This window comes from Spermophilus citellus (genome assembly GCF_964194105.1).
Source record: "Spermophilus citellus genome assembly, chromosome: 7".
NCBI classification, from domain to species: domain Eukaryota; kingdom Metazoa; phylum Chordata; class Mammalia; order Rodentia; family Sciuridae; genus Spermophilus; species Spermophilus citellus.
Genome location: NC_138188.1, coordinates 18891176 through 18904171, shown reverse-complemented (window position 1 = coordinate 18904171; position 12996 = coordinate 18891176).

Sequence of the window (12996 nt, the reverse complement as noted above, 5' to 3'; positions counted from 1 at the left end):
CTGAAAGTGTCATCAAGATTGGGTGAAAAAATGTGTGCTGAGATTTCAGGAAACTCGTAGTTTTTTGGAAGCTTGGCAACCCCTTTCCATGAAAGTGATTTGCGCCAGTCTCTGCTTAGGGCTACATCAATAGGAAACAAACCATAGAGATAGAACTTGGAACTACTTGACTGTGTCAACTATCAAAGAGCTAGCACAAACCGTGTTTGATTTAGAATTCCAACTTCATGTATTCATATTAGAACACAGAGTGAAACCTAAAAATTAAAACTGCTACTGCCAACGAACGGTTTAACCTAGAAGAACGAAATTTGGTGAGCCAAGTGGGATTGGCTTACTGATCATTACTTGAAAGTGTCATCAAGATTGGGTGAAAAATTGTGTGCTGAGATTTCAGGAAACTCGTAGTTCTTTGGAAGCTTGGCATCCCCTATCCATGAAAGTGAATTCCGCCAGCCTCTGCTTAGTGCTACATCAATAGGAAACAAACCATAGAGCTAGAACTTGGAACTCCTTGATTGTGTCAAGTTTCAAATAGCTAGCAAAAACGGTCTTTGATTTAGAGTTCCAACTACATGTATCCATATAGGAGAAAACAGAGTGAAACCTAAAAATTAAAACTGTTACTGCCAATGAACAGTTTAACTTAGAAGAACGAAATTTGGTGAGCCAAGTGGGATTGGGGTACTGATCATTACCTGAAAGTGTCATCAAGATTGGGTGAAAAAATGTGTGCTGAGATTTCAGAAAACTCGTAGTTTTTTGGAAGATTGGCAACCCCTTTCCATGCAAGTGATTTGCGCCAGTCTCTGCTTAGGGCTATATCAATAGGAAACAAACCATAGAGATAGAACTTGGAACTACTTGATTGTGTCAAGTTTCAAAGTGCTAGCACAAACCGTGTTTGATTTAGAGTTCCAACTACATGTATCCATATAGGAGAAAACAGAGTGAAACCTAAAAATTAAAACTGTTACTGCCAACAAACGGTTTAACCTAGAAGAACGAAATTTGGTGAGCCAAGTGCGATTGGGGTACTGATCATTAGCTGAAAGTGTCATCAAGATTGGGTTAAAAATTGTGTGCTGAGATTTCAGGAAACGCGGAGTTTTTTGGAAGCTTGGCAACCCCTTTCCATGAAAGTGATTTGCGCCAGTCTCTGTTTGGGGCTACATCAATAGGAAACAAACCATAGAGATAGAACTTGGAACTACTTGATTGTGTCAAGTTTCAAAGAGCTAGCACAAACCGTGTTTGATTTAGAGTTCCAACTACTTGTATCCATAAAGGAGAAAACAGAATGAAACCTAAAATTTAAACTGTTACTGCCAACGAACGGTTTAACCTAGAAGAACGAAATTTGGTGAGCCAAGTGGGATTGGGGTACGGATCATTACCTGAAAGTGTCATCAAGATTGGTGAAAAAATGTGTGATGAGATTTCAGGAAACTCGTAGTTTTTTGGAAGATTGGCCACCCCTTTCCATGAAAGTGATTTGCGCCAGTCTGTGCTTAGGGCTATATCAATAGGAAACAAACCATAGAGCTAGAACTTGGAACTACTTGATTGTGACAAGTTTCAAAGAGCTAGCCCAAACCGTCTTTGATTTAGAGTTCCAACTACATGTATCCATATAGGAGAAAACAGAGTGAAACCTAAAAATTAAAAGTGTTACTGCCAATAATGGTTTAACCTAGAAGAACGAAATTTGGTGAGCCAAGTGGGATTGGGGTACTGATCATTACTTGAAAGTGTCGCCAAGACTGGGTGAAAAATTGTGTGCTGAGATTTCAGGAAACTCGTAGTTTTTTGGAAGCTTGGCAACACCTTTCCATGAAAGTGATTTGCGCCAGTCTCTGTTTGGGTCTACATCAATACGAAACAAAACATAGAGATAGAACTTGGAACTACTTTATTGTGTCAAGTTTCAAAGAGCTAGCCCAAACCATGTTTGATTTAGAGTTCCAACTACATGTATCCATATAGGAGAAAACAGAGTGAAACCTAAAAATTCAAACTGTTACTGCCAACGAACGGTTTAACGTAGAAGAACGAAATTTGGTGAGCCATGTGCGATTGGGGTACTGATCATTACCTGAAAGTGTCATCAAGATTAGGTGAAAAAATGTGTGATGAGATTTCAGGAAACTCGAAGTTTTTTGATAGCTTGGCAACCCCTTTCCATGAAAGTGAATTCCGCCAGCATCTGCTTAGGGCTAAATCAAGAGGAAACAAACCATAGAGATAGAACTTGGAACTACTTGATTGTGTCAAGTTTCAAAGAGCTAGCACAAACCGTGTTTGATTTAGAGTTCCAAATACATGATCCATATAAGAAAACAGAGTGAAAACTAAAAATTTAAACTTTTACTGCCAACAAACGGTTTAAACTAGAAGAACGAAATTTGGTGAGCCAGGTGGGATTGGGAACTGATCATTACCAGAAAATGTCATCAAGATTGGGTGAAAAAATGTGTGCTGAGATTTCTGGAAACTCGTAGTTTTTTGGACGCTTGGCAACCCCTTTCCATGAAAGTGATTTGCGCCAGTCTCTGCTTAGGGCTACATCAATAGGAAACAAACCATAGAGATAGAACTTGGAACTACTTGATTTTGTCAAGTTTCAAAGAGCTAGCACAAACCCTGTTTGATTTATAATTCCAATTTCATGTATCCATATAGGAGAAAACAGAGTGAAACCTAAAAATTAAAACCGTTACTGCCAACGAATGGTTTAACCTAGAAGAACGAAATTTGGTGAGCCAAGTGGGATTGGGGTACTGATCATTACCTGAAAGTGTCATCAAGATTGGTGAAAAAATGTGTGATGCGATTTCAGGAAACTCGTAGTTTTTTGGAAGATTGGCAACACCTTTCCATGAAAGTGATTTGCGCCAGTCTCTGCTTAGGGCTACATCAATAGGAAACAAACCATAGAGCTAGAACTTGGAACTACTTGATTGTGTCAAGTTTCAAAGAGCTAGCACAAACCGTGATTGATTTAGAGTTCCAAATACATGTATCCATATAGGAGAAAAAAGAGTGAAACCTAAAATTTAAACTGTTACTGCCAACGATCGGTTTAACCTAGAAGAACGAAATTTGGTGAGCCAAGTGGGATTGGGGTACACATCATTACTTGAAAGTGTCATCAAGATTGGGTGAAAAAATGTGTGCTGAGATTTCAGGAAACTCGTAGTTTTTTGGAAGCTTGGCAACCCCTTTACATGAAAGTGATTTGCGCCAGTCTCTGCTTAGGGCTACATCAATAGGAAACAAAACATAGAGACAGAACTTGGAACTACTTGACTGTGTCAAGTTTCAAAGAGCTAGCACAAACCGTGTTTGATTTAGAGTTCTAACTACATGAATCCATAAAGGAGAAAACAGAGTGAAACCTAAAAAATTAAACTGTTACTGCCAACGATCGGTTTAACCTAGAAGAACGAAATTTGGTGAGCCAAGTGGGATTGGGGTACTGATCATTACCTGAAAGTGTCATCAAGATTGGGTGAAAAAATATGTGCTGAGATTTCACGAAACTCGTAGTTTTTTGGAAGCTTGGCAACCCCTTTACATGAAAGTGATTTGCGCCAGATTCTGCTTAGGGCTACATATAGGAAACAAAGAATACAGATAGAACTTGGAACTACTTATTGTGTCAAGTTTCAAAGTGCTAGCATAATCCGTGTTTGATTTAGAGTTCCAACTACATGTATCCATATAGGAGAAAACAGAGTGAAACCTAAAAATTAAAACTGTTACTGCCAAAGATCAGTTTAACCTAGAAGAACAAAATTTGGAGCGAAACGTTGGATTGGGGTACTGATCATTACCTGAAAGTGTCATCAAAATTGGGTGAAAAAATGTGTGCTGAGATTTCAGAAAACTCGTAGTTTTTTGGAAGCTTGGCAACCCCTTTCCATGAAAGTGATTTGCGCCAGTCTCTGCTTAGGGCTACATCAATAGGAAACAAAACATCGAGATAGAACTTGGAACTACTTTATTGTGTCAAGTTTCAAAGAGCTAGCACAATCCGTGTTTGATTTAGAGTTCCAACTACATGTATCCATATAGGAGAAAACAGAGTGAAACCTAAAAATTAAAACTGTTACTGGCAACGAATGGTTTAATCTAGAAGAACGAAATTTGGTGAGCCAAGTGGGATTGGGGTACTGATCATTACCTGAACGTGTCATCAAGATTGGGTGAAAAAATGTGTGCTGAGATTTCAGGAAACTCGTAGTTTTTTGGAAGCTTGGCAACCCCTTACCATGAAAGCGATTTGCGCCAGTCTTTGCTTAGGGCTACATCAATAGGAAACAAACCATAGAGATAGAACTTGGAACTACTTGATTGTGTCAAGTTTCAAAGAGCTAGCACAAACCGTGTTTGATTTAGAGTTCCAAATACATGTATCCATATAAGAAAACAGAGTGAAAGCTAAAAATTTAAACTGTTACTGCCAACACACGGTTTAAACTAGAAGAACGAAATTTGGTGAGCCAGGTGGGATTGGGAACTGATCATTACCTGAAAGAGTCATCAAGATCGGGTGAAAAAATGTGTGCTGAGATTTCAGGAAACTCATAGTTTTTTGGAAACTTGGGAACCCCTTTCCATGAAAGTGATTTGCGCCAGTCTCTGCTTAGGGCTACATCAATAGGAAACAAACCATAGGGATAGAACTTGGAACTACTTGATTGTGTCAAGTTACAAAGAGCTAGCACAAACCCTGTTTGATTTAGAGTTCCAACTACATGTATCCACATAGGAGAAAACAGAGTGAAACCTAAAAATTCAAACTGTTACAGCCAACGAACGGTTTAACCAGAAGAACGAAATTTGGTGAGCCAAGTGGGATTGGGGTACTGATCATTACCTGAAAGTGTCATTAAGTTTGGGTGAAAATATGTTTGCTGAGATTTCAGGAAACTCATAGATTTTTGGAAGCTTGGCAACCCCTTTCCATGAAAGTGATTTGCGCCAGTCTCTGCTTAGGGCTACATCAATAGGAAACACACCATAGAGATAGAACTTGGAAATACTTTATTTTTTCAAGTTTCAAAGACCTAGGACAAACCGTGTTTGATTTAGTGTTCCAACTACATGTATCCATATAGGAGAAAACAGAGTGAAACCTAAAAATTAAAACTGTTACTGCCAACGAAGGTTTAACCTGGAAGAACAAAATTTGGTGAGCCAAGTGGGATTGGGGTACTGATCATTATCTGAAAGTGTCATCAAGATTGGGTGAAAAAATGTGTGCTGAGATTTCAGGAAACTCATAGTTTTTTGGAAGCTTGGCAACCCCTTTCCATGAAAGTGATTTGCGCCAATCTCTGCTTAGAGCTACATCAATAGGATACAAACCATAGAGATAGAACTTGGATCTACTTTATTGTGTCAAGTTTCAAGGAGCTAGCACAAACCGTGTTTGATTTAGAGTTCCAACTACAGGTATCCATATAGGAGAAAGCAGAGTGAAACCTAAAAATTAAAACTGTTACTGCCACCGATCGTTTTAATCTAGAAACGAAATTTTGTGAGCCAAGTGGGATTGGAGTACTGATCATTACATGAAAGTGTCATCAAGATTGGGTGAAAAAATGTGTGCTGAGATTTCACGAAACTCATAGTTTTTTGGAAGCTTGGCAACCCCTTTCAATGAAAGTGATTTGCGCCAGTCTCTGCTTAGGGCTACATCAATAGGAAACAAACCATAGAGATAGAACTTGGAACTACTTGGTTGTGTCAAGTTTCAAAGAGCTAGCACAAACCGTGTTTGATTTAGAGTTCCAACTACATGTATCCATATAGGAGAAAACAGTGTGAAACCTAAAAATTAAAACTGTTACTTCAAACGAACGGTTCAACCTAGAAGAACGAAATTTGGTGAGCCAAGTGGGATTGGGGTACTGATCATTACCTGAAAGTGTCATTAAGATTGGGTGAAAAAATGTGTGCTTGGATTTCACGAAACTCGTAGTTTTTTGGAAGCTTGGCAACCCCTTTCCATGAAAGGGATTTGCGCCAGTGTCTGCTTAGGGCTACATCAATAGGAAAGAAAGAATTGACATAGAACTTGGAACTACTTTATTGTGTCAAGTTTCAAGGAGCTAGCACAATCCGTGTTTGATTTAGAGTTCCAACTACATGTATCCATATAGGAGAAAACAGAGTGAAACCTAAAAATTAAAACTGTTACTGCCAAAGATCAGTTTAACATAGAAGAACGAAATTTGGCGAGAAAAGTTGGATTGGGGTACTGATCATTACCTGAAAGTGTCATCAAGATTCGGTGAAAAAATGTGTGCTCAGATTTCACGAAACTCGTAGTTTTTTGGAAGCTTGGCAACCCCTTTCCATGAACGTGATTTGCGCCAGTCTCTGCTTAGGGCTACATCAATAGGAAACAAACCATAGAGATAGAACTTGGAACTACTTTATTGTGTCAAGTTTCAAAGAGCTAGCAAAATCCGTGTTTGATTTAGAGTTCCAAATACATGTATCCATATAGGAGAAAACAGAGTGAAACCTAAAAATTAAAACTGTTACTGCCAAAGATCACTTTAACCTAGAAGAACGAAATTTTGATGAGAAAAGTTGGATTGGGTTACTGATCATTACCTGAAAGTGTCATCAAGATTGGGTGAAAAAATGTGTGCTGAGATTTCAGGAAACTCGTAGTTTTTGGAAGCTTGGAAACCCCTTTCCATGAAAGGGATTTGCGCCAGTCTCTGCTTAGGGCAACATCAATAGGAAACAAACCATAAAGATAGAACTTGGAACTAATTTATTCTGATAAGTTTCAAGGAGCTAGCACAAACCGTGTTTGATTTAGAGTTCCAACTACAGGTATCCATATAGGAGAAAACAGAGTGAAACCTAAAAATTAAAACTGTTACTGCCAACGATCGTTTTAACCTAGAAGAACGAAATTTGGTGAGCCAAGTGGGATTGGGGTACTGATCATTACAAGAAAGTGTCATCAAGATTGGGTGAAAAAATGTGTGCTGAGATTTGAGGAAACTCGTTGTATTTTCGAAGCTTGGCAACCCCTTTCCATGAAAGTGATTTGCGCCAGTCTCTGCTTAGGGCTACATCAATAGGAAACAAACCATAGAGATAGAAATTAGAACTACTTGACTGTGTAAAGTTTCAAAGAGCTAGCACAAACCGTGTTTGATTTAGAGTTCCAACTACATGAATCCATAAAAAAGAAAACAGAGTGAAACCTAAAAATTAAAACTGTTACTGCCAACGAATGGTTTAATCTAGAAGAACGAAATTTGGTGAGCCAAGTGGGATTGGGGTACTGATCATTACCTGAACGTGTCATCAAGATTGGGTGAAAAAATGTGTGCTGAGATTTCAGGAAACTCGTAGTTTTTTGGAAGCTTGGCAACCCCTTACCATGAAAGCGATTTGCGCCAGTCTTTGCTTAGGGCTACATCAATAGGAAACAAACCATAGAGATAGAACTTGGAACTACTTGATTGTGTCAAGATTCAAAGAGCTAGCACAAACCGTGTTTGATTTAGAGTTCCAAATACATGTATCCATATAAGAAAACAGAGTGAAAGCTAAAAATTTAAACTGTTACTGCCAACACACGGTTTAAACTAGAAGAACGAAATTTGGTGAGCCAGGTGGGATTGGGAACTGATCATTACCTGAAAGAGTCATCAAGATCGGGTGAAAAAATGTGTGCTGAGATTTCAGGAAACTCATAGTTTTTTGGAAACTTGGGAACCCCTTTCCATGAAAGTGATTTGCGCCAGTCTCTGCTTAGGGCTACATCAATAGGAAACAAACCATAGGGATAGAACTTGGAACTACTTGATTGTGTCAAGTTACAAAGAGCTAGCACAAACCCTGTTTGATTTAGAGTTCCAACTACATGTATCCACATAGGAGAAAACAGAGTGAAACCTAAAAATTCAAACTGTTACAGCCAACGAACGGTTTAACCAGAAGAACGAAATTTGGTGAGCCAAGTGGGATTGGGGTACTGATCATTACCTGAAAGTGTCATTAAGTTTGGGTGAAAATATGTTTGCTGAGATTTCAGGAAACTCATAGATTTTTGGAAGCTTGGCAACCCCTTTCCATGAAAGTGATTTGCGCCAGTCTCTGCTTAGGGCTACATCAATAGGAAACACACCATAGAGATAGAACTTGGAAATACTTTATTTTTTCAAGTTTCAAAGACCTAGGACAAACCGTGTTTGATTTAGTGTTCCAACTACATGTATCCATATAGGAGAAAACAGAGTGAAACCTAAAAATTAAAACTGTTACTGCCAACGAAGGTTTAACCTGGAAGAACAAAATTTGGTGAGCCAAGTGGGATTGGGGTACTGATCATTATCTGAAAGTGTCATCAAGATTGGGTGAAAAAATGTGTGCTGAGATTTCAGGAAACTCATAGTTTTTTGGAAGCTTGGCAACCCCTTTCCATGAAAGTGATTTGCGCCAATCTCTGCTTAGAGCTACATCAATAGGATACAAACCATAGAGATAGAACTTGGATCTACTTTATTGTGTCAAGTTTCAAGGAGCTAGCACAAACCGTGTTTGATTTAGAGTTCCAACTACAGGTATCCATATAGGAGAAAGCAGAGTGAAACCTAAAAATTAAAACTGTTACTGCCACCGATCGTTTTAATCTAGAAACGAAATTTTGTGAGCCAAGTGGGATTGGAGTACTGATCATTACATGAAAGTGTCATCAAGATTGGGTGAAAAAATGTGTGCTGAGATTTCACGAAACTCATAGTTTTTTGGAAGCTTGGCAACCCCTTTCAATGAAAGTGATTTGCGCCAGTCTCTGCTTAGGGCTACATCAATAGGAAACAAACCATAGAGATAGAACTTGGAACTACTTGGTTGTGTCAAGTTTCAAAGAGCTAGCACAAACCGTGTTTGATTTAGAGTTCCAACTACATGTATCCATATAGGAGAAAACAGTGTGAAACCTAAAAATTAAAACTGTTACTTCAAACGAACGGTTCAACCTAGAAGAACGAAATTTGGTGAGCCAAGTGGGATTGGGGTACTGATCATTACCTGAAAGTGTCATTAAGATTGGGTGAAAAAATGTGTGCTTGGATTTCACGAAACTCGTAGTTTTTTGGAAGCTTGGCAACCCCTTTCCATGAAAGGGATTTGCGCCAGTGTCTGCTTAGGGCTACATCAATAGGAAAGAAAGAATTGATATAGAACTTGGAACTACTTTATTGTGTCAAGTTTCAAGGAGCTAGCACAATCCGTGTTTGATTTAGAGTTCCAACTACATGTATCCATATAGGAGAAAACAGAGTGAAACCTAAAAATTAAAACTGTTACTGCCAACGAACAGTTTAATCTATAAGAACGAAATTTGGAGAGCCAAGTGGGATTAGGGTACTGATCATTACCACAAAGTGTCATCAAGATTCGGTGAAAAAATGTGTGCTGAGATTTCAGGAAACTCATAGTTTTTTGGAAGCTTGGCAACCCCTTTCCATGAAAGTGATTTGCGCCAGTCTCTGCTTAGGGCTACATCAATAGGAAACAAACCATAGAGATAGAACTTGGAACTACTTTATTGTGTCAAGTTTCAAAGAGCTAGCACAATCCGTGTTTGATTTAGAGTTCCAACTACATGTATCCATATAGCAGAAAACAGAGTGAAACCTAAAAATTAAAACTGTTACTGCCAAAGATCAGTTTAACATAGAAGAACGAAATTTGGCGAGAAAAGTTGGATTGGGGTACTGATCATTACCTGAAAGTGTCATCAAGATTCGGTGAAAAAATGTGTGCTCAGATTTCACGAAACTCGTAGTTTTTTGGAAGCTTGGCAACCCCTTTCCATGAACGTGATTTGCGCCAGTCTCTGCTTAGGGCTACATCAATAGGAAACAAACCATAGAGATAGAACTTGGAACTACTTTATTGTGTCAAGTTTCAAAGAGCTAGCAAAATCCGTGTTTGATTTAGAGTTCCAAATACATGTATCCATATAGGAGAAAACAGAGTGAAACCTAAAAATTAAAACTGTTACTGCCAAAGATCACTTTAACCTAGCAGAACGAAATTTTGATGAGAAAAGTTGGATTGGGTTACTGATCATTACCTGAAAGTGTCATCAAGATTGGGTGAAAAAATATGTGCTGAGATTTCAGGAAACTCGTAGTTTTTGGAAGCTTGGAAACCCCTTTCCATGAAAGGGATTTGCGCCAGTCTCTGCTTAGGGCAACATCAATAGGAAACAAACCATAAAGATAGAACTTGGAACTAATTTATTCTGATAAGTTTCAAGGAGCTAGCACAAACCGTGTTTGATTTAGAGTTCCAACTACAGGTATCCATATAGGAGAAAACAGAGTGAAACCTAAAAATTAAAACTGTTACTGCCAACGATCGTTTTAACCTAGAAGAACGAAATTTGGTGAGCCACGTGGGATTGGGGTACTGATCATTACAAGAAAGTGTCATCAAGATTGGGTGAAAAAATGTGTGCTGAGATTTGAGGAAACTCGTAGTATTTTCGAAGCTTGGCAACCCCTTTCCATGAAAGTGATTTGCGCCAGTCTCTGCTTAGGGCTACATCAATAGGAAACAAACCATAGAGATAGAAATTAGAACTACTTGACTGTGTAAAGTTTCAAAGAGCTAGCACAAACCGTGTTTGATTTAGAGTTCCAACTACATGAATCCATAAAAAAGAAAACAGAGTGAAACCTAAAAATTTAAACTGTTACTGCCAACGATCAGTTTAACCTAGAAGAACGAAATTTGGTGAGCCAAGTGGTATTGGGGTACTGATCATTACCTGAAAGTGTCATCAAGATTGGGTGAAAAAATGTTTGCTGATATTTCAGGAAACTCGGAGTTTTGTGGAAGTTTGGCAACCCCTTTCCATGAAAGTGATTTGCGCCAGTCTCTGCTTAGGACTACATCAATAGGAAACAAACCATGGAGATAAAACTTGGAACTACTTTATTGTGTCAAGTTTCAAAAAGCTAGCACAACCCGTGTTTGATTTAGAGTTCCAACTACATGTATCCATATAGGAGAAAACAGAGTGAAACCTAAAAATTAAAACTGTAACTGCCAAAGATCAGTTTAACCTAGAAGAACGAAATTTGGTGAGAAAAGTTGGATTGGGGTCCTGATCATTACCTGAAAGTGTCATCCAGATTGGGTGAAAAAATGTGTGCTGAGATTTCAGGAAACTCGTAGTTTTTTGGAAGTTTGGCAACCCCTTTCCATGAAAGTGATTTGCGCCATTCTCTGCTTAGGGCTACATCAATAGGAAACAAACCATAGAGATAGAACATGGAACTACTTTATTGTGTCAAGTTTCAAGGAGCTAGCACAATCCGTGTTTCATTTAGAGTTCCAACTAATGTATCCATATAGGAGAAAACAGAGTGAAACCTAAAAATTTAAACTGTTACTGCCAACGATCGGTTTAACCTAGAAGAACGAAATTTGGTGAGCCAAGTGGGATTGGGGTACTGATCATTACCTGAAAGTGTCATCAAGTTTGGGTGAAAAAATGTGTGCTGAGATTTCACGAAACTCGTAGTTTTTTGGAAGCTTGGCAACCCCTTTCCATGAAAGTGATTTGCGCCAGTCTCTGCTTAGTGCTACATCAATAGGAAACAAAAAATAGAGATAGAACTTGGAACTACTTGATTGTGTCAAGTTTCAAAGAGCTAGCAAAATCCGTGTTTGATTTAGAGTTCCAACTACATGTATCCATATAGGAGAAAACAGAGTGAAACCTAAAAATTAAAACTGTTACTGGCAAAGATCACTTTAACCTAGAAGAACGAAATTTTGATGAGAAAAGTTGGATTGGGGTACTGATCATTACCTGAAAGTGTCATCAAGATTGGGTGAAAAAATGTGTGCTGAGATTTCAGGAAACTCGTAGTTTTTGGAAGCTTGGAAACCCCTTTCCATGAAAGGGATTTGCGCCAGTCTCTGCTTAGGGCTACATCAATAGGAAACAAACCATAAAGATAGAACTTGGAACTACTTTATTGTGATAAGTTTCAAGGAGCTATCACAAACCGTGTTTGATTTAGAGTTCCAACTACAGGTATCCATATAGGAGAAAACAGAGTGAAACCTAAAAATTAAAACTGTTACTGCCAACGAACAGTTTAATCTATAAGAACGAAATTTGGAGAGCCAAGTGGGATTAGGGTACTGATCATTACCAGAAAGTGTCATCAAGATTCGGTGAAAAAATGTGTGCTGTGATTTCAGGAAACTCATACTTTTTGGAAGCTTGGCAACCCCTTTCCATGAAAGTGATTTGCGCCAGTCTCTGCTTAGGGCTACATCAATAGGAAACAAACCATAGAGATAGAACTTGGAACTATTTTATTGTGTCAAGTTTCAAAGAGCTAGCACAATCCGTGTTTGATTTAGAGTTCCAACTACATGTATCCATATAGGAGAAAACAGAGTGAAACCTAAAAATTAAAACTGTTACTGCCAAAGATCAGTTTAACCTAGAAGAACGAAATTTGGCGAGAAAAGTTGGATTGGGGTACTGATCATTACCTGAAAGTGTCATCAAGATTCGGTGAAAAAATGTGTGCTCAGATTTCACGAAACTCGTAGTTTTTTGGAAGCTTGGCAACCCCTTTCCATGAACGTGATTTGCGCCAGTCTCTGCTTAGGGCTACATCAATAGGAAACAAACCATAGAGATAGAACTTGGAACTACTTTATTGTGTCAAGTTTCAAAGAGCTAGCAAAATCCGTGTTTGATTTAGAGTTCCAACTACATGTATCCATATAGGAGAAAACAGAGTGAACCTAAAAATTAAAACTGTTACTGCCAAAGATCACTTTAACCTAGAAGAACGAAATTTTGATGAGAAAAGTTGGATTGGGGTACTGATCATTACCTGAAAGTGTCATCAAGATTGGGTGAAAAAATGTGTGCTGAGATTTCAGGAAACTCGTAGTTTTTGGAAGCTTGGA